This window comes from Gorilla gorilla, chromosome 20, assembly GCF_029281585.2.
Source record: "Gorilla gorilla gorilla isolate KB3781 chromosome 20, NHGRI_mGorGor1-v2.1_pri, whole genome shotgun sequence".
Taxonomy (NCBI): domain Eukaryota; kingdom Metazoa; phylum Chordata; class Mammalia; order Primates; family Hominidae; genus Gorilla; species Gorilla gorilla.
In genome coordinates, this window is record NC_073244.2 from 26,789,244 (window position 1) to 26,812,228 (window position 22,985).

At 38.9% G+C, this 22,985-nt stretch overlaps 1 pseudogene; it reads left to right on the forward strand.

The window, feature by feature from the left end:
* The first annotated feature begins 15 nt into the window (after positions 1-15).
* LOC109024077 (putative zinc finger protein 66) lies at positions 16-20,630 on the forward strand (annotated as a pseudogene).
* Positions 20,631-22,985: the final 2,355 nt, after the last annotated feature.

Consider the following 22,985-nt stretch of genomic DNA (forward strand, 5'->3'; position numbering starts at 1 on the left):
AGTATAAATGGGCCCATGGGGTTTGTGACTGGCATCTGCAGTGAGGACAAGGTTGTGGGACTGAGCCCTGAATCAGGGTCTGTGCTGACTCTGGGTGGTGTCAGAATTCAAATGTAAGACAATGAGCTGGTGTTGAAGAATTGTTTGATGTTCAGCAAACTACAGATTTTGCGCCAGAAAAAACATATCATGGAGGCCTGGCCTGGAACAAAACTCTGGGTGTCTGGGAATGGGAGGCTCTGCTCTCCTGCACCCAGGCTGTCACACTGCCCATTGTCCTGTGATTCCAGCTCTTCTCCCAGGGTGACAGAGGACTGAAACTTACAGGAAAGGAGCTCTGATGACAGACCCCTTTTCTTTCAACTGCATCCACAGGATTCCCACTCACTCACAAACATACATACTAGACATTGACGTGTCTGCACTCCTCCCAGGACTAGGCACCACCCTCAGGAACTTCACCATGGCATTTTTGATCCAAATGTTTCTTGCCAAGAACTCACAAGTGTCTACAAGTCTCCTGTCATATCCCCACTCCCAGACATTGAGCCTTGAGCAGCAACCTGTTTTCTCCACCAACCTAAGGTTCTGGACCTCCTGTTTATAATCTCATCTGCCTGCATTCACACAGAAATAAATCAGAGTACAGCCCCACCTGGGCCACTATCTGCAGCGAAAATCAGTCCATTCACCTACATTGTACTCTATCCCATGCAGGGATTTTGTTTTTTTCTCTTAGCTTTTATTTTTGGTTCTGTGTACACATGTGGGATATACAGCTAAAATTATGTCATGGAGGTTTGGTGTGCAGATTATTTTGTCACTGAGTTACAACCCATAGTACCAAACAGGTATGTTTTCTGATCCTCTTAGTCCTCACACCCTCCACCCTCAACTAGGCCTCAGTGTCTGTTGTTCTCCTTTTTGTGTTTTTGTGTTCTTATTACTTAACTCTTACTTATAAATAATAACATGCACTTGGTTTTCACTTTCTGCATTAGTTTTCTTTTATGTTTTTGTTTTGTTTTGATTTTTGAGACAGAGTTTTGCTCTTGTTACCCAGGCTAGAGTGCGATAGTGTGATCTTGACTTACTGCAACCTTAGCCTCCCAGGTTCAAGCAATTCTCCTGCCTCAGCCTCTTAAGTTGCTGGGATTACAGGTGCATGCCACTACGCCTGGCTAATTTTGTATTTTTAGTAAAGACAGGGTTTTTCCATGTTAGTCAGGCTGGTCTTAAACTCCCAACCTCAGGTGATTACCCCACCTCGGCCTCCCAAAGTGCTGGGATTACAGGCATGAGCCACCGCTCCCAGCCTCTGCATTAGTTTTCTGAGAATAATGGTCTCTAGCTTCACTGATGTTATTGGAAAGGACATGATTGTTTTTTTTTAATAGACACAGAGTTTTCCATGATGTTTATGTACCATATTTTGTTTTTACTTAATCTTTTATTTTATTTTACTTTTTTGAGGTAGGGTCTCGCTTATTGCCCAGGCTACAGTGTCGTGGCATGTTATTGGCTTACTTCAGGGTCAAGCAATTCTCTCCTACCTCATCCTCACAAGTAGCTGTGAGTTCACGTGTGCATTACCACGTCTGGCCAATTTTTCTTTTTTTTTTTGAGATGGAGTTTCACTCTGTTGCACTCCGTTGGAGTGCAGTGATGCGATCTCGGCTCACTGCAAGCCCCGCCTCCCGGGTTCATGCCATTCTCCTGCTTCAGCCTCCAGAGTAGCTGGGACTACAGATTCCCGCCACCACGCCTGGCTAATTTTTTGTATTTTTAGTAGAAACGGGGTTTCACCGTGTTAGCGAGGATGGTCTTGATCTCCTGACCTCGTGATCCGCCTGCCTTGGCCTCCCAAAGTGCTGGGATGACAGGCATGAGCCACTGCGCCTGATCAATTTTTCTTTTTGTATTTTCCGTGGACACGGGATTTTGCCGTGTTGCCCAGGCTGGTCTCAAACTTCTAAGCTCTGGCAATCCACCTGCCTTGGCCTCCCAAAGTGCTGGGATTACAGGCATGAGCCACCAGATCTGACCATACCATATTTTCCTTATCCAATCTACCACTGATAGGCATTTAGGGCCTGTCCTTATCTTTGCTATTGTGAATAGTGCTGCAGTGAACATGCATGTGGATGTGTCTTTATAATATAATAATTTATATTTCTTTGGTTATATACCCAATTATAAGATTCCTGGGTCAAATGATAATTCTGTTTTTAGTTCTGTGAGGAGTCACCACACTGCTTTTTACAGTTGTTGAACTAATTTACACTCCCACCAGCGGAGTATAAGCATTCCCTTTTCTCTGCAACCTTGCCAGCATCTGTTATTTCTTGACTTTTTAAAAATAGCCATTCTGACTGGTGTGAGGTGGTGTCTCATTGTGGTTTTTAAAAAAAATTTTCTCTAATGATTAGCAATGAGCATTTTTTTCCATATGCTTGTTAGCCACATGTGTATCTTCTTTTGAAAAGCATCTGTTCATGTATTTTGCCTACTTTTTAATGAGGTTGTTTAGGTTTTTTCTTTTAAACTTATTTAAATTTCTAATAAATTCTGGATATTAGACCTTTGTCAGAGGCAAAACTTGCAAATATTTTCTTTTATTCTGTAGGTTGTCTTTTTCCTCTGTTGATAGTTTCCTTTGCTGTGAAGAAGCGCTTTAGTTTAAATAGGTCCCATTTGTCAATCTTTGCTTTTGTTGCAATTGCTTTTAGTAGCTTCATCATGAAGTCTTTGCCGGTTTCTGTGTCTAGAATAGTGTTTCTTAGGTTATCATGCAGGGTTTCTTATAATTTTAAGTTTACATTTAAGTGTTTAAGTTATCTTAAGTTGATTTTTGTGTATGGTGTAATGAAGGAATCTAGTTTCAGTCTTCTACATAGTGCTAGGTAGTTATTCCAGCACCATTTATTAAATAGAGAATTCTTGCTACATTCCTCTTGTCAGCTTTGTCAAAAATCTGATGGTTGTAGGAAGGTGGCATTATTTCTGGGCTCTCTATTCTGTTGCATTGGTCTTGTGCGCTCATGGATTTTTTATAACATCTTTGTCTCTTCTCCTTTTTTTTTTTTTTTTTTGAGACAGGGTTTCCCTCTGTCACCTAGGCAGACAGAGTGCAGTGGCGCGATCTCGGCTCACTGCAAGCTCCGCTTCCCGGGTTCATGCCATTCTCCTGCCTCAGCCTCCCGAGTAGCTGGGACTACAGGTGCCTGCCACAGCGCCTGGCTAATTTTTTGTATTTTTAGTAGAGGCGGGGTTTCACCGTGTCAGTCAAGATAGTCTCGATCTCCTGACCTCTTGATCCACCCACCTCGGCCTCCCAAAGTGCTGGGATTACAGGCGTGAGCCACCGCGCCCGGCCTCTTCTCCTCTTTCTCCATAAACATTCTTTGAAGTGCATACAGTGTTCAAAATTCAGATGCCCAAGAGTTCAAAAACTCTTTAAAAAGTTTGAAAACAAATTTTGCTATTCTCTCTGCTTTTAAGGGATTCAGATTATATGCAGATATTTTTGTCTGCTTTTTTGAAATATGTGTAAGCGGTATTAACAGCTAAATAAATCTTTTGTTATTTTTTATGACTCCAGATTTTCTTTTTCTGGTACTTCAGATTTATTGCTTTGTTTTAGCTTCTGAAAAGTTTATTTTTTTCATTTTTAGTCCTTTAAAGTAGACACAGATTTGTTTAGATAAAAGCTAATTTAAGAGCACACAGAAGCTTAGCACAAAGATAAAATTAAATTTAGCAATACAGAATGATAAACACTAAAAGATACTAAATTTTTTTGACAGAAACCTGATTATCCAAGGAAATTATCCAATATTTGCCGACTGAAGTACTTATACTGGAAAAACAAGAACAGTTCAGTGCATAAACTGAACAGTGGAGTCTGTAGTTGTACCTTGCTTTCAATTTATTACTTCAGAACAATTAGCATCATTATGTGTAGTGTTTGTAGACAACCTGCATTCATACAAATAAAACAGTATTTTCTTTTTTTCAGACAGAGTCTCACTCTGTTGCCCAGGCTGGAGTGTAGTGGCATAATATAAAGCCCTACCATCTTGGTCAGGCTGGTCTCAAACTCCTGATGTCATGATCTACCAATGTTATTCTTCCAAAGTGCTAGGATTACAAGTGTGAGCCACCACATCTGGCCGTATAATTTCTACTTTTACTTTACTAAGTGTACATATTTATTTTCTAATAAAATTACCCAAGAAAGGCTGGGCATTGTTGCTCATGCCTGTAATCCTCGCACTTTGTGGGACTGAGGCAGGTGGATCACAAGGTCAGGAGTTCGAGACCAGCCTGGCCAATACAGTGAAATGCTGTCTCTACTAATAATACAAAAATTTGCCGTGTGTGTTGGTGCGCACCTGTAGTTCCAGCTACTTGGGAGGCTGAGGCAGAAGAATCACTTGAACCCTGGAGGCAGAGGTTGTAGTGAGCCGAGATGGCACCACTGCACTCCAGCCTGTGCAACAGAGTGAGACTCCATCTCAAAATAAAATAAAAAGCCATAAAAAACCCTAGCAAAGCTTAAAGGATTTGTTTAAACTGTGTATTAGTATGTAGTATAAATTTGACAGGGCAGTGGCTAGAAAATATTAAAATTACAGAAACTCTGGGATTTAAGTTTTTTTTTTTTTTGGTAAGCTTAGAAAAAACAAAACTAGTAGTACTGCAGTGGCATAGACACCAGAATTCTATGTAGGGTTGCCACCTTGCCGCAGATCTGTTCAGATTCACACTTTTTGGAGGACTTATTTAGTTCTGATCCTACCTTGGAGTCCTGCCTCAGATAACTGATTAGGAGAGATCAGAGTTTTGGCTGGTGAATCCTGTTGCCCTTCTAGAGCTGGTGCTTACAATTTCCTGAAAGCCAAAAGCTGATAAATGGGATAAATAAGGTATATATTTTAGGGTGCTACTATTTAAATGTTCTATTAAAACCAGTGCTTGCAGAGACATTGTATTTAGACACTTGTTTTCTATTTCTGCAGATACAGTACTTGCTCCATAAGTCACAAAAAAGTAAATATAAACAGAATAAAATCATGCCTAAACTACATTAACCTCTTTTTATATCTCTTTCGTCTGCCTATATTTAGCTTTTATTCTTTATAATTTTTTAAAAAATTTGACGACAGAGAAACACAAGAAGAAATAAAAATGCTGGGCCCTTTATCTAAATCCTGGAAATTATTAAACCCTTAGTACCAGCTCCCAGGGTGTTATGAGAATTAAATCACATAATGTGTTATGCCCAGCACAGTGCTCTGTATCACACTCTTGAGCACATAGTACCTGCTTAATAAACATTGCATTAGTACATGTGTACATGTTGTTTTTTAAATCCAGACTTATTCAGACATTGCTGCATTCTGTTTCCTCTGTAAACTTTAAAGAGCCAGCAAAGAATATAAAACTTTAACATGGAGATGGATTGTTCTTGTTTGTACCAGAAGTATTTGGTTGCAACAAGAGTGCTGAGTGTAAGGGACCCTGTGCTGTGCCTGCTTCTGTAACTAATGGTAATAATGAACCAATGGGGAGCAACACCAGCATTGACAGGGGATTGTTTAAAACACCCATTCATGGATGCTTTTCAAACCTGCAGAATCACATTACATAAAGTGGGGCCAAAATTACCAAGTGATTTATAAGCTCGTTGAAGCTTGAGAGGCAATGCTTAGCTAAGTGGTTATCAGCCCAGGCTTCTCATTAGGATCACATGGCCAATTTGCAGAAATCTCTTGTGCCCTCCCCACAGCTTCTGTTTATTGTTCTGGGTGGAAGCATCCATGTTGTTTTAATGAAGGGCCTCGTGTGAATCTGAGGTGAGACCAGAATCTGGTATGAGGATTTCAAAATACATTCATGAGAGTTAAGTTCCACCTTTGGACTAAAGGGTGGTCACAGGGCCTGTTCTCTTTGGGTTTGGTAGGGACAGGTCAGTGTGGTGCATATTTCCATTACTGTAGCAGAAATTGCTAGTGTCTGTGGCAGGGGAGGGCACCTCAGGACAGGAAAGTAGGAACTTATATTTTCATCTTCATGGAGCAGCTAATTGTTCCTGAATCTCTTCTGTTTTAAAGGACAGAAATGGGTGGATTTTTCTGTCTTTTTCTGCTGGTTGATATTATGCTAGCAGGCAAACATGTGGCACTGACACCTTTAAAGGCATATTCTCAAGATGCAGGGGTAATTTTTTAAGAGAATCTCATCTGAGAAGGAATTCCAGAGAAGTAGGAAATAGAAAGAACAAAAAAGGCTTTTCTTCAGGTAAACATGCCTCAGCTGAAATGCTGTGTCCACTCTGCCTCCTGGAATGCCATGCATTTAGTACTTGCAAACCTTTATTTCTCTACTTGTGTTTTTCCTTCCTAAGTAGTTTGGTTTAAGTACTTCTTAAAATTCTTATGATAGTCAAGGGTCTCTGAAAAATATTTCTTTCCTGTATCCCAGAGCCTTCTCTTCTTTCTCTACACAATAACTTCTTATATGCCATGCAGAATTCTCAGCAAGAATTTATGATCTGCAATATTAAAAATGTTCCCTTTGTGGCTGTTGAACATGGAAAGATGTGGATACTTAAGATTTCTATTGGGGAAAACTGTGGTCCTTAGTAAAGATGGAGAACATGTAATGTTGAGGCTCTATTCCTGTGTTCCATTAGCTGTATGCAGAACAGGATTAAGAAATTGCTTATATATGTCGGGCATGGTCACTCATGCCTGTAATCCCAGCACTTTGGGAGGTCGAGGTGGGAGGACCACCTGAGATCAGGAGTTTGAGACCAGCCTGGCCACCATGGTGGAACCCTGTCTCTACTAAAAATACAAAAATTAGCCAGGCTTGGTGACAGGTGCCTGTAATCCAAGCTACTCACGAGGCTGAGGCAGGAGAACCACCTGAACCCAGGAGGTGGAAGTTGCAGTCAGCCAAGATTGCACCATTGCACTCCAGCCTGGGGGACAAGAGTGGGACTTCATCTCAAAAAAAAAAAAAAAAAATTGATCATTTAAATCTGATGGCATTTATTACTCAGAAATTTCTGAAAAAAATTATTAGGAGATACCTGCTCTCTAGGGTGCTAAATGAAGCCAACTTAAAATTACTACTAAAAATTACAGAACATAGGAGTTATCTGTATTTTGTGGTTTCCACAAAACCGATGATTCTTTATGATTAAATTCAGATTTTACTTACTTTTTTAAAAGAGGAATATTTCAACAGTGATGCTGTGTTCTGTGTGCATTAGCACATCATAAAAATTAGTCCTAATGCAGTTAATGATTCACTTGCTTAAACAGCTCTCTGGCAGATTTTTTCACTATGTAGCTAGTTATTTTTCTCTTCATTATTAAGTATCTTTATGCAGCTGATGTGCATAAACCATCACGTTTAATCTGGCAGCTGTCTTTTTTTCTTATTTTTATCTATATATTTTTCTTTGGAAAATGAAGGTTCTTATTTTTGTTTACAGGTCAGAAAAACTGGGAAAAACACAGGCTCTTCCACTTACTGGCTGTTTGACAAAATATCCTCCTTCTTTGGCCAAAAACATTGACATTATTGATGAGCTTGTTAGAAATTCAAAACATCAGACTTTATTCCAGGTGTTCTGGAAAAAACACCCTGTATAACAAGGTATTCAGCTTATCGCACATATTAAAATTTAAGAAGTGCCTTCTAACACAACATGTCATTTTCATCTGAAAGATATTCACAACTCATCCCATATGATGTAAATATAGCACTCAAAAATGTACCTGTTCATGTTCATGCCCTTAAATTTATACTTTATTATCTAGAAAAATATATGAACTGATGTTGTGGATCTTATGCTTCTCTTTTTTCTCAGAGTTATAGAATATTTTGGAGAGTATTTCTGTGTTGAAAATTATTTTATTGGATAATTTTCATCAGTACTATAAGTCAGAACCAGGTGTCTTTACTCTCTCATTTCACCTTAAGTCAAATTAAAAATTTCATTCATGGCCACTTGGTGAAAATATATGTGTGTGTGTATTTTTCAGAGGGCATTACAATTCAGAGATGTGGCCATAGAATTCTCTCTGGAGGAGTGGCATTGCCTGGACACTGCTCAGAAGAATTTATATAGGAATGTGATGTTAGAGAACTACAGAAACCTGGTCTTCCTTGGTGAGGAAAACTTTAATACATAATTCATAATATACACAAAATGTTTATTTCTCTTTTTTGTAGAATGTGTTTTAGTAATTTGTTCTTTTTATAAATGAGTTTCAGATCCAGCTTTTCAAGAAAATCTTCAGAATTTGTGCATTTAGAAAAGAATTACTTCAGTGCCTCATGCCTGTAATCCCAGCACTTTGGGAGGCTGAGGTGGGGGATTACCTGAGGCTGGGAGCTCGAGACCAGCCTAGCCAACTAATGAAAGTATAAAAAATTAGCTGGGGGGCTGTGGCATACACCTGTAACCCCAGCTACTTAGGAGGGTGAGTCAGGAGAATCACTTGAACCCAGGAGGCAGAGGTTGCAGTGAGTTGAGATCATGCCATTACACTCCAGCCTGGGGGACAGAGCAAGTTTCCATCTCAAGGAAAAAAAAAAGGAAAAAAAAGTTTCTTCAACATGTTTCATCTAAATATAAACTTTCCACATTTCTGAGTTGAGTTGTATTTTTCACTCTAAATTAGTGGTAATTCCAGAAATTTATTGACATAAAATATTTCAGCTTCCACCTGAAAATCTCATTGCCACCACCAATTTTTGATTCAGTAGTACCAGGCAGTAAAATTAAGAAACCTACAAATTGAAAGTATTTTCTTTTTTTGTTTGTTTTTTTTTGAAAGTATTTTCTTTCTTTCTTTCTTTCTTTCTTTCTTTCTTTCTTTCTTTCTTTCTTTCTTTCTTTCTTTCTTTCTTTCTTTCTTTCTTTTTTTTTTTTTTTGTGAGATGGAGTCTCACTCTGTTGCCCAGGCTGGAGTGCAGTGGTGTGATCTCGGGTTACTGCAACACCCACTTCCCAGGTGCAGGCAATTCTCCTGCCTCAGCCTCCTGAGTATCTGGGAGTACAGGTGCACATCACCATGCTGGGCTAATTTTTGTATTTTTAGTAGAGATGGGGTTTCACCATGCTGGCCAGGCTGGTTTCAAACTCCTGACCTTGTGATCTACCAGTCTTGGCCTCCCAGAGTGCTGGGATTACAGGCGTGAGCCACTGCACCAGGCAAATTTTAAGTATTTTCTAAATATTTAGAAATTGCTGTTATAAATTTGTATTTTGGTATTAATTTACTAGAATATTTTGTCACATCATCTTTGCTGAGCACATTACTAGCTTGTAATTGGACAATATGAGCAAGATGCATGTTATTTATTTTTAATAAAACAGGTATTGTTGTCTTAAAGCCAGACCTCATCACTCATCTGGAGCAAGGAAAAAAACCTTCGACTATGAAGAGACATGAGATGGTAGCCAACCCCTCAGGTAGGTGTGAGTGAAAATGAATACAACAGATGACACAGGTAAGAGGTCCCAACGTCAAAGAGAAAGCCAGTCCTTAAAGTGTGATTCAGGAAGCTGTGTTCCAAACGAAATAGTTCCTGGGCAGCTGTTTTATTTATTTATTTATTTATTTATTTAATTTTGCTGTCACAAAGGGGTATCTTCTGTCTTATGCTTTTAAATTCCCTAAAAATTCTACTTTTCTTTTGGTGAGCTTCCTTCAAGTTCACAGTGAGAGCCAAAGTCCTCTTCATGGCATATAAAAGACTGCACAATCTGGCTGCTTTTTCATTGTTTTGGGGACACACAAATATCTGCATGATTTTGAGAAACTAAAACTTTTTTTAGTTCTCTTTTTGCATCAGGTCTGAAATATGTGAGAGTAGCAGTTTCTGTTGCATTTTTTGTTCATTTTTGTTCACAGTCCATTCTATTTTTATGACACAGTCTTGAAATATAGTTTGAAATTTTAAGTATGATATCCTTCTGCTTTGTTCTTTTTCCTCAAGATTGCTTTGGCTATTCAAAGTTTGTTTTAGTTTCATGTAAATTTTATAATTGTCTTTTCCATTACTGTAAAAAAAACAACTGCAATTTTGATGGGAAGTTTATTGAATCTATAGATCACTTTGGATAATATGAAACTTTAATGATATCTGTTCTTTAAATCCATAGACATAAAATATTTCAAAACTAATTTTGATCTTCTAATTTTTTTATTTTTTTATTGTAAACATTTTTTACCTCCTTGGTTAATTTTTTTCTCAGAAATTTGTTATTTAATGCTACATTAAATAAGATTTTTTCTTCCTCATCAGATAGTTTAAGTGTATGAAACCATACATATACTTGTGTGTTTAATTTTATAATTTGCTAATTTACAGAGTTTATTTATTAGTTTAGACAGGTTTTAATGTACTGTTTATGGTTTTTTAAATATAGGATTCTATGATCTACAAACAGCAACTTTTGACTTATTTTTCTTCATCTGAAGAAATCTGTAATTTTAGATTCAGATATTTAGGACAATATGCTAGAATGTTCATGGTATGCCTGAAGTAAATTAGATAATTTGTAGGGACCCATATTTACTAAACTAGTTACTTACACATTTAAGTTTGCTGTAGGCAAAAAGGAATTATAGGATTTGTTATTATTTATTTATTTATTTATTTATTTATTTATTTATTTTCTTTTGAGAGAGGCTTTCACTCTTTTTGCCCAGGCTAAAGTGCAATGGTGTGATTTTGGCTCACTGCAAACTTCACCTCTTGTGTTCAAGTGGCTCTCCTGCCTCAGCCTCCTGAGTAGCTGGGATTAGAGGTGCTCGCCACAACACCCAGCTAATTTTTGGTATTTTTTTTGGTAGAGATGGGGTTTCGACATGTTGGCAAGGCTTGTCTCAAACTCCTGACGTCAGATGATCCGCCCACCTCAGCCTCCCAAAGTGTGGGATTACAGCCATGAGCCCATGTGCCCAGCTGGATTTTTTCATTTCTGTGAATACTGGTACAATACACATGGATTTTCAATTATGTCTTCCAGGTCCTGTGTTGCATATTTTGTTTTTTTGTTGTTGTTTTCTTTTCTTTTTTTTTTTGAGCTGGAGGCTCACTCTGTTGTCCAGGCAAAAGTGCAGTGGTGTGATCTTGGCTCACTGCAACCTCTGCCTTCTGGGCTCAAGTGATTCTCCTACCTCAGCCTCCCAAGTAGCTGGGATTACAGGTGCATGTCACATCACCAAGCTAATTTTTATATTTTTAGTGAAATGGTTTTTCACTATTTTGGCCAGGCTGGTCTCAAACCTCTGACCTCAGGTTATCTGCCCACATCAGCCTCCCAAAGTGCTAGAATTACAGGCTTAAGCCACTGCACCTGGCATGTGTTACATAGTTTAGATATAGATTTACAAATGAGGAACATTTATAACATTTTAAAATAATGGCTGCGTCTTTGTTTTCCACCAGCAATCAACATTGGTTTTATTTTTATTGCACCTAATGGGTGTGAGGTGATTTTGTTGGCATTGTGCTTTTTTTTATTTCTCTACAAATTAGTAATTTTGTGTGTTCTTTCAAATGTTTTTTCCCTTTTGTGCATTTTTATGTCTTAGTATTTAGTTTAAAATATATTTGTATCATTCAAGGAAATAATCCAACTTTATTTTATCAGTGTTGACATTCAGTTTTCAACATCATTTTTTGAAGAGATTATTTCTATTTTGTATGCATGGCAACTCTGTGGAAGATTATGTGATCATATACAGAACGGTTTATTTGTAAGCTCTCTCTTCTGTTCTTTCATCTGTTTGTCTCTGTGTCAGTATCACATTGTTTATGTTACTGTAGGTTTTAACTGTAGGTTGTATTGACATCTTTGAAAAATAAAATATTTTGCCCCCTGAGCAAGAATATATTGAACAGTGTGTTTCATATTCACATATTTTTGAATTTGCCAGTTTGACTTTTGCTTTTAATTCCTAGTTTCATTCAGCTTTTGTTAGAAAACACACAGTTTTTAGCGTGTTATACAAACACAATTTTAGTGTTTCTAAAGTGATTGGTTGTTGTTTTGAGAAAAGATCTTACTGTCACAGTGGCATAATTGTGGCTCACTGTAGCCTCAGCCTCCTGGGCTCAAGTGATTCTTTCACCTCAGTTTTTTGAGTAGATAGGACTGTGGACATGCACTACCATGTCTGGCTAATTGTTTGCTTGTTTGCAGTGTTAGGATCTCACTATGTTGCCCAGGCTGTTCTCAAACTTTTGGCCCCAATGGATACTCTTACCTCAGTCTCTCAAAGTGTTAGGATTATAGGCAAGAGCCATGGCACCCAGTAGATATTTTTAAATTTAATAAAACGTGGTATATGTCCTAACAGAATACACCAGAAGCAAATAAGAATATTGTGTATTATCTTGGTTTTGACTGGAGAGTTTTGTATGTGTCTTTGAACCCTAGTTGGTCTATAATATGGTTTGGATGTCCATGTTGTCCAAACCTCATGCTGGGATATAAATCTTCAATGTTGGATGTGGGACCTGGTGGGACTTGTTTGGGTCATGAGGGTGAATTTCTCATGAATGGCTTGGTACATCCTCTTGATAACCAAAAAGTTTACACTCTATCCATTCAAATAAGAGCTGGTTCATTAAGAGAACTTGGCTCCTTCACCTCACACTTGCTCTGTCTCTTACCATATGATATATCCAGTTACACTTTACCTTCCACCATGATTTTAAGCTTCCTGAAATCCTCACCAGAAGCAGATGCTGGCACACACTTCTCGTACAGTCTGCTGAGCTGTGAGTCAAATAAACATTTTTTCTTTATAAATTATGCACTCTCAACTATTCTTCTATATGTAAAATAATTAATATGGTCTATAATGTTATCTCAGCTTTCTTTTTCTTATTTTTTATCTGAGTTTTCTATTTATTATTGCAAATGGGGTCTTGATGTCTACAATGATTATGTTGCTATGTATGTCTTGCTTCACTTTTGTCAATATTTGCTTTATATATTTTGAAGCCCTGATGTTATATACACATATACCTAGAGATAGATAAGTAGTATAGATTCCTGCTAAATCAACTCACTTTTGCCATAATATAATATCAATCTTTTCTCATGGTAGTACTTGACTTAAAGCATATTCTGTCTAATATAATTATGACCACCTCACTCAATTGTGGTTACTATTTTCATGGAATATAACTTTTTTTCATTCTGTTAATTTCAGCCTATTTGACTCAATGTTAAAATGATCTCTCATAGGCAGCATAGTGTATACTTTTTGAAAAACCACTCAGGCATTCTATATCTTTTTCTTTTTTCTTTTTTTTTCCAAGGCAGAAGAATTTTTCTTAGTACAGAACAAAATGAAAAGTCTCCCATGTCTACTTCTTTCTACACAGACACGGCAACCATCCGATTTCTCAATCTTTTCCCCACCTTTCCCCCCTTTCTATTTCACAAAACTGCCATTGTCATCATGGCCCGTTCTCAATGAGCTGTTGGGTACACCTCCCAGACGGGGTGGTGGCTGGGCAGAGGGGCTCCTCACTTCTCAGTAGGGGCGGCCGGGCAGAGGCGCCCCTCACCTCCCAGACGGGGCAGCTGGCTGGGCGGGGGGCTGACCCCCCCCACCTCCCTCCTGGACGGGGCGGCTGGCCGGGCAGAGGGGCGCCTCACTTCCCAGTAGGGGCGGCCGGGCAGAGGCGCCCCTCACCTCCCGGACGGGGTGGCTGGCCAGGCAGGGGGCTGACCCCCCCACCTCCCTCCCGGATGGGGCGGCTGGCCAGGCAGAGGGGCTCCTCACTTCCCAGTAGGGGTGGCCGGGCAGAGGCGCCCCTCACCTCCCGGATGGGGCAGCTGGCCGAGCGGGGGGCTGACCCCCCCACCTCCCTCCCAGACGGGGCGGCTGGCCGGGCGGGGGGCTGACCCCCCCACCTCCCTCCTGGACGGGGCGGCTGGCCGGGCAGAGGGGCTCCTCACTTCCCAGTAGGGGCGGCTGGGCAGAGGCGCCCCTCACCTCCCGGACAGGGCGGCTGGCCGGGCGGGGGGCTGATCCCCCCACCTCCCTCCCGGATGGGGCGGCTGGCCGGGCGGGGGGCTGACCCCCCCCCCCACCTCCCTCCCGGACGAGGTGGCTGCCGGGCGGAGACGCTCCTCACTTCCCAGACGGGGTGGCTGCTGGGCAGAGGGGCTCCTCACTTCTCAGATGGGGTGGCTGCCGGGCAGAGGGTCTCCTCACTTCTCAGACGGGGCGGCCGGGCAGAGACGCTCCTCACATCCCGGACGGGGCGGCAGGGCAGAGGTGCTCCCCACATCTCAGGCGATGGGCGGCCGGGCAGAGACGCTCCTCACTTCCCAGATGTGATGGCGGCCGGGAAGAGGCGCTCCTCACTTCCTAGATGGGATGGCAGCTGGGCAGAGATGCTCCTCACTTTCCAGACTGGGCAGCCAGGCAGAGGGGCTCCTCACATCCCAGACGATGGGCGGCCAGGCGGAGACGCTTCTCACTTCCCAGACGGGGTGGCGGCCGGGCAGAGGCTGCAATCTCGGCACTTTGGGAGGCCAAGGCAGGCAGCTGGGAGGTGGTTGTAGCGAGCCGAGATCACGCCACTGCACTCCAGCCTGGGCGCCATTGAGCACTGAGTGAACGAGTCTCTGTCTGCAATCCCGGCACCTCGGGAGGCCGAGGCTGGCAGATCACTCGCGGTTAGGAGCTGGAGACCAGCCCCGCCGACACATCGAAACCCCGTCTCCACCAAAAAAATACGAAAACCAGTCAGGCGTGGTGGCGTGCGCCTGCAATCGCAGGCACTCGGCAGGCTGAGGCAGGAGAATCAGGCAGGGAGGTTGCAGTGAGCTGAGATGGCAGCAGTACTGTCCAGCTTCGGCTCGGCATCTGAGGGAGACCGTGGAAAGAGAGGGAGAGGGAGAGGGAGAGGGAGACCGTGGGGAGAGGGAGAGGGAAAGGGAGAGGGAGAGGGAGAGCATCTTTTTCTTTATATAATTTTATTTATTTATATGTTCATTTATTTATTCATTTTATTTAATTTTATTTTTTGAGATGGAGTTTTGATCTTGTTACCCAGGCTGGAATGCAATGGTGCGATCTCAGCTCACTGCAACCTTTATTTCCCGGGTTCAAGCAATTTTCCTGCCTCAGCCTCCCAAGTAGCTGGGATTACAGATTCATGCCACCACACCTGGCTAAGTTTTTGTATTTTTAGTAGAGATGCGGTTTACCATGATGGCCAGGCTCATCTTGAACTTCTGACCTCAGGTAATCTGCCCGCCTCAGCCTCCCAAAGTGTTGGGATTACAGGTGTGAGCCACAGCGCCCGGCCTCATTTATTTTTGAGATAGGGTTTCACTCTGTCAACCAGGCTGATTTGCATGGCTCACGGCTGCTCAAACCTCCCATACTGGAGGCTGGAGTGCAGTGTGGCACGATCTTGGCTCACTGCAAGATCACTGCCTCCCGGGTTCAAAAAAAATTCATGTGTTACATGAATGTGCCCTCACACCCAGCTAGCTTTTTTGTATTTTTCATAGAGACAGTTTTGCCATGTTGCCCAGGCTGATCTTGAACTTTTGGGATCAAGTAATCAGTCCACCTTGGCTGTCCAAAGTCCTAAGATTACATTTCATTTCATTAAGCAGTTTAATGAGAGTCCTGTATTTTTGTATCTACTGAATGATTTGGTGACAGAAATTTGCATTGCTTTTTACCTATCGGCTTTCAGTAACAATGCTGCAGTAATTATGTGAAAGTTAATATAATATATGTGTTGCATACTGTTTTATTCGTCTACTTTTTCACCTTTATACTCATAACAAATTATTTTAATTCTGTAGCTTTTTGATGTGTTTTGAAATCAGAAATCATAATGCCTCCATCATTGTTCCTTTTTTGTAGATTGTTGGGTACTTTATTGTCTCTTTAGATTCCGTATACTTTTGAAGTTGCTGTATTTATTTCTTCAAAAATGCAATGAGACATTTGAAAAACATTGCATTAAATCTGTAGATTAAATTGAGCAGTACAGACATCTTCACAATATTAATTATTTCTTTTTCGAGTGTTTGTTTTTGAGGTGGAGTTAAAATCACCCACCTCAGCCTCCCAAACTGCTGGGATTCCAAGTGTGACCCACTGCACACAGCCAGTTTTTTGAACAAGTGCATGCTCAAGAGTGTGTTGTATCATTTCTATATATTTGTAAATTTATCAATTATTTATATTATTGTTTTATACTCTAATTCCATTTTTGTCAAAGAAAGTAATCTATAAAATTTCCGTTTTAAAAAATATGTTAAGCCTTCATTTTTGGCTTAAAATGTGGTCTATATAGGAGAATGCTGTATGAGCTATTGAGAAGGCTGTGTATCCTGATATTGTTGAGGAGTGTTCTCTATACCTTCATTAGAAATTATTGTTTTTTACTGCCGTCTAGTCCTCTGTTCCCTTACTAATACTCTGTCTTGTTTTATTATTATTACAGAAAATGAAGAAATGAAATATCCTACTATAATTATATTGCTCTCTAGGTGTGTATTTAATTTTGTCTTTGCTTTATATATTTGAAACCGTAATCTGAGACACACACATGCAAATGCACACATGTATAAACAAATTTGTCATAGATTCCTAATGAATGAATTCATTTGTTGTTTAATATCCTTCTTTGTCTTCTTGAAGTTTTGATTTAAAGTACATTTTATAAAATATGACAGTTTTTTACTTAAGATGTAGCTTGTGTAATATTATTTTGAGCTCTTCTGCTCTAATTTGGTTAATATTTACATGAAATTTCTACTTTTGTCTTGCCTCTTTCAGTCTTTTATTGTCTTTAGATCTCAACTGACTCAGAAAGGCAAGTTGAATCTTGACTTTCAAAATTATTTAATAAACCTTTTTGTTGAAAGTATGTCTCTTGATCGGAAAGATAATTATATATATAAAATAGTTTTCTGAAAAAGAAAAACATCATTTTATTAATTGTTTTGATTCTTGCATGTTTGTCTCTCATTTTCTCTGTCTTTATTTTTGGTTTTTGATTATTTCGTTTTATTTTATTTATTTATTTCATATTTTTGAGATGGAGTCTTACTCTGTAGCCCAGGCTGGAGTGCAGTGTGGCACGCTCTTGGCTCACTGCAACCTCCACCTCCCGGGTTCAAGTGATTATCCTGCCTCAGCCTCCAAAGTAGCTGGGATTACAGGCACCCACCACCATGCCCAGCAAATTTTTTGTATTTTTAGTAGAGATGGGGTTTCACCATGATGGCCAAGCTGGTTTTGAACTCCTGACCTCAAGTGATCTGCCCACTTTGGCCTCCCAAAGTGCTAGGATTACAGGCATTAGCCAATGTGCCCAGCTGGTTTTTTAATTTTTGTATTGACATGCTTTCAGTTTCTTTCTTATTTTCTTTTGTGTATCTATGCAGATATATTTTAAGTGTTACTTTTGGAGATTACATAAAACCTCTAAAAGATCCAACAATATATTTAAATGTAGTAAAAAAATCAACTTCAGTTTCATACAAAAATTTTTCATCATTACATCTGCCTTCAACTTTGTTATTGATTTTGCTAAGTATATTATTTTTTATATTCATTAACAGATGTTTATAATAATTTTTATTGTTTTCATATTTAAAATTTTAAAGAATAATTAAAAATGTTTTCTGCACCATTATGATAATGTTAAGTAAGAAATTCCATTTTTGTGTATGTGCATATCTTGCCCAGAAAATTATGTATTTTCATATGATTATGTTTTCTTTTCTTGCATTATGTTCTTTTCAGTGGACGAAACTCCTTTCAGCATCTTTGATATATAGGGCATGTGCAGTGCCAATATAGGTTCTCAGGATTTGGTTATTTTGGAAGCACTTCTTTTTATTTGGTAGTACAATTGTGGTGATTGTATTATTCTCACTTGACAGCTTTTTTTTATTATTATAACTTTAAGAATATCACAGTTTTCTTCTGACCTGCAAAAATTTTTTTGATAAATTCACTTGTTATCTGTGAGATTATGCTTATAAATTACACATCATTTTTATCTTACCACTCCCAAAATTCTCTTTTCAGTGATTTTTGAAATTTTGCTCATATGTGTGTGGGTTATAAATATCTTTGTGTGTATCCTAGTTTGTTTGTTCAGCTTCTTCATGTTTACATCATTTTTAAAGAAATTTTCCAGTTATATTTTTGTAATTTTTATACCCACAATTTTTGTTTTATGCTATTTAAATGTTTCTTGTTTTTATCCTCATTTCTTCTGATCCTTGGTAGTTGTCTGTGTTCCTATTTAACTTACTGAATATTATTCAATTTTATTTATTTATTTATTTATTTATTATTTTCTGAGACAGAGACTCTCTCTGTCACCTCAGCTACAGTGCAGTGGCACAATGTTGACTCACTGCAAACTCCATCTCCCAGGTTCAAGCAATTCTCCTGCCTCAGCCTCCCAAGTAGCTGGGATTATATGTGCTCACAACCACACCTGGCTAATTTTTTGTATTTTTAGTAGAGATAAGATTTCACCATTTTGGCCAGGCTGATCTTCAAATCCTGACCTTGAATGATCCACCCACCTCGGCCTCCCAAAGTGCTGGGATTACAGATGTGAACCACCACACTCGCCCTATTTTATTTTATTTTTGAGACAGTCTTCCTCTGTTGCCCAGGCTGGAGTGCAGTGGTACAATCTTCACTCACTGATGTGGCCATGTTGCTCTAATATTTTGTATTCATTGTAATCATTGATTGAGATTTGGACATTAACAAAAAGCTACCTGTTACAATGTTTAAAATATAACTTTATCCTGGCATAGTCTGAAATCAGTTGTCACAGCTAGAGATTCTGGGAATTTCTCAAACATGTTTTTAGGATGTGTCTCGTCTAAAATTTTGTGTTTATTGTTTAGTTAAATTGGCTTATTCCTATTTCTTCTTAATAATCAGTAATCACTTGCTACCCTTATTCCCTGTTTGGGGTAGGGCAGCATCTCTGCTTCTGTGACATTTACCTTTAGACTTAGCAGCCTCAAACTGTTATTCCAACTTATATCACCATTTCTTTCAGCATTTTATGTCATGGGAGACATTTACCAGTGTATAAAAAAGCCCCTAAAAGCCAAAAATAAAAATCTATGTGCCAATATTTTTCTTGTTTTTTTAAAAAAGAAATCAGGATTTGGCAATTTGCATTTGTGTGTGTGTGTGTGTGTGTGTGTGTGTGTGTGTGTGTGTGAGACAGAGTCTCACCCTGTTACGTAGGCTGGAGTTCAGAGGCATGATCTTGGTCACTACAATCTCTGCCATTACAGAGTCTCGCTCTGTCACCCAGGCTGGAGTGCAGTGGCATGATCTTGGCTCACTGCAACCTCTGCCTCCTGGGTTCAAGAAATTCTCTGCCTCAGCCTCCTGAGTAACTGAGATTACAGGTGCCTGCCACCTCACATGTCTAATTTTTTGTATTTTTAGTGGAGATGGAGTTTCACCATTTTGGCCAGGCTGCTTTTGAACTTCTGGCCTCATGATCAACCCATGTCAGCCTCCCAAAGTGCTGGGATTACTGGTGTGAGCCATTGTGCCCAACCAGCAATTTACTTTTAAAGGCACAATATTATATTGGAGAGCAGGAAGAGCTCTGTTGGGTATAAGTAACAGACTTTTCTTTTTCTTCTATGTGGCTCTTTGCATTGTGCTCACCTGGGGCCCTTCATCCAGTTAACTCATTTATAAATTTTTTACAAATATATTTTGGGCAGTATGTTTTTGTTATATTTATATGTCCAGGAAGAAATTACAGCTTGTGGTATTTTGCTATGTCATCTTGCTTATGTAGTTTGTATAATTTTATAGGTTAGATTTGTAAAGTATATTTATCTGAGTCTAGCAATTGAAGTCATGGGTTTTTATTGTTTCTTTCAGTTTTGTGTTCTCATTTTACCCAAAATCTTTGGCCAGAGCAGAGCATAAAAGATTATTTCCAAAAACTGATACTGAGAAGATATGAAAAATGTGGACATGAGAATTTACAGTTAAAAGAAGGCTGTGAAAGTGTAGATGAGTGTAAGGTGCACAAAAGAGGTTATAATGGGCTTAACCTATGTTTCACAAATACCCAGAGCAAAATATTTCAATGTGATAAATATGGGAAAGTCTTTCATCAATTTTCAAATTCAAACAGACATAAGATAAGACATACTGGAAAAAACTTTTCAAATGTATAGAATGTGGCAAAGCTTTCAACCAGTCCTCAAACCTTACTACACATAAGAAAATTCATACTGGAGAAAAACCGTACAAACGTGAAGAATGTGGCAAAACCTTCAGTCGGTCCTCTATTCTTATTACACATAAAATGATTCATACTGGAGAGAAACCGTACGAGTGTGAAGGATGTGGCAAAGCTTTTAACCATTTCGCAACTTTTTTTCGCTTAAGAAAATTCATATTGGAGGGAAACCATGCAAGTGTGATAAATGTGGCAAAGCCTTTATTTCATCCTCAAACCTCAGTAGACATGAGATGATTCATATGGGAGAGAAACTGTACAAATGTGAAAATGTGCAAAGCCTTTAAGCACTCCTCTACACTTACCAGACATAAGATAATTCGTACTGGAGAGAAACCCTATGAGTTTGATAAATGTGGGAAAGCCTTTAACCAGCTATCAACTTTTGCTAAATATGAGAATTTATATGGAACATAAACCCTACAAATATAAAGAATGTGACAAAACTTTTAGGAAGTTCTCAACTCTTATTATATACAATTCATACTGGACAGAAATCCTACAAATGTGAAGAATGTGGCAAAACCTATAACAGGTTTTCAGTTCTTTTTGGTTTTTTTTTTGAGATGAAGTTTCACTCTTGTCACCCCAGCTGGAGTACAATGCCACGATCTTGGCTCACTGCAACCTCTGCCTCCTGGGTTCAAGCCATTCTCCTCCCTCAGCTTCCCTAGTAGCTGAGATTACAACTGCCTACCACCATGCCCAGCTAATTTATATATATTTAGTAGAGACATGAGTTCACCATGTTTGCCAGGCTGGCCTTGAACTCTTGACCTCTGGTGATCCACCTGCTTTGGCTTCCTATAGTGCTGGGATTATAGGCGTGAGCCACGATGCCCAGCCACAAGTTCTCAATTCTTAAGAGACTTGGTGATAATTCATGCTGAAGAAGAACTCTACAAACCTAAGAAATGTGACTGACAGCGTTTTTACCAACATCTCCAACTTCTCTACACATAACAATAATTATACTAGTGTGAAAACCTAGAGATATATAAAATGTGACAAAGCCTTTATATGGTTGCCACACTCGATTGTAGTTAAGATAATTCATACGGGCAAAACTCCTACAAGTGTGAAAAATGTGGCAAAACTTTTCATCTGTTCTTATACCTTATTTCACAGGAAAGCTAGTATCCTTGAGAAAAATTGTACAACTATAAGGAATATGGAAAACCCATTAATTCCTACTCACATCTTACTCAACATAAAAAAGGTTCCTTTTAATAAAAGCATTAAAAGTGCAATTACAGTCAAGAAATCTTTCAGAAAGTATAGGCATTTAATGTGAAGAAGAGTATTGTGAAGACAACTATTACAAATATAAAGGGGGTTATAGTACATTTACTTGTATCACAGATCCTATTGCACACATTTTGCACTAGAGGAAAACCTTGAAGCAGTTGCTCAAGCTTTGTTCAACAACAGGGAATTTATATTGGAGATGAGTCCTGCAAATGTAATAAGCTTAGAAACACTTATTTTTTTTTTTCAGAAACTACAGCTTAGAAAACACCAGACAGTTTATACCAAAATATAATTTTGCAAATGTGGTAAATATAAAAAACTAATTCAAAATAGAATGTATTTAAATATCAGAGAATTTACAGTAGAATAATTAAGGCACTGACACTTCAGACATTACACTAAATCAGAGTGTTGAGTATAAAAACTAATCCACAACTACAGTTTTTAGATAAATGATTTGCATGTAACTGTAAAAGGAGTAGATTTTTGGAAGCATTGTAATTACATTGAAAGTATACTTGTTTCCTTGAATAAAATTTTTTGAAAACTGCATAATGATGTAATACAGCTTTTAAATTACTTTACGCTGTTATTTTACTCTTATTTTATTCACATGTGAAAGGATGTGAGAAATTGCTTCTGCATCAGAGATATTAGAGATTTTTGAAAATTATTTGGACATTATGACTTTTTCTATAAAAGAGTAAGGACATTAAAATGTAAGATGCATAATGAAAATATAAGCGGAGAGGCTTTTTGTAGTAAACGTCTATTAAGTAATGTATAAGGTAAATGTTCAGAGCAATACTTTTCTACATTATAGTGACATAATTATAGTTAAAAGTATATTAAAACAAATTAGTGTATTATTTTACTAATTGTAGTTTTATGTAACACAATGCAGTACATCTAACAATTGTTAGGGCTGGGCTCAATGGCTCAAACCTGTAATCCCACCAATATGGGAGGCCAAGGTGGGCAGATCACCTGAGGTCGGGTGTTCGAGACCAGCCTGACCAATGTGGAGAAATCCCGTCTCTAGTACAAATACAAAAAAATTAGCCAGCCATGGTGGTGCATGTCTGTAGTCCCAGCTAATCAAGAGGTCGAGGCAGGAGAATCGCTTGAACCAGGGAGGCAGAGGTTGTGGTGAGCCGAGATCATGCCATTGCACACTAGCCTGGGCAACAAGAACAAAACTCTGTCTCAAAAAAAAAAAAAAGTTAGATTATGTGTGAACTCAATTTTATTATTATTTTTTACCATGTTAATACTATTGTGCATTTAATGAAGCATTATTATGCCACTAACTTTAAACTATCCCACCTTACTCAAGGGTGTAGCTACAAGATGGTAGCGACATACTATTTGGTACATAGTGGAATAACATC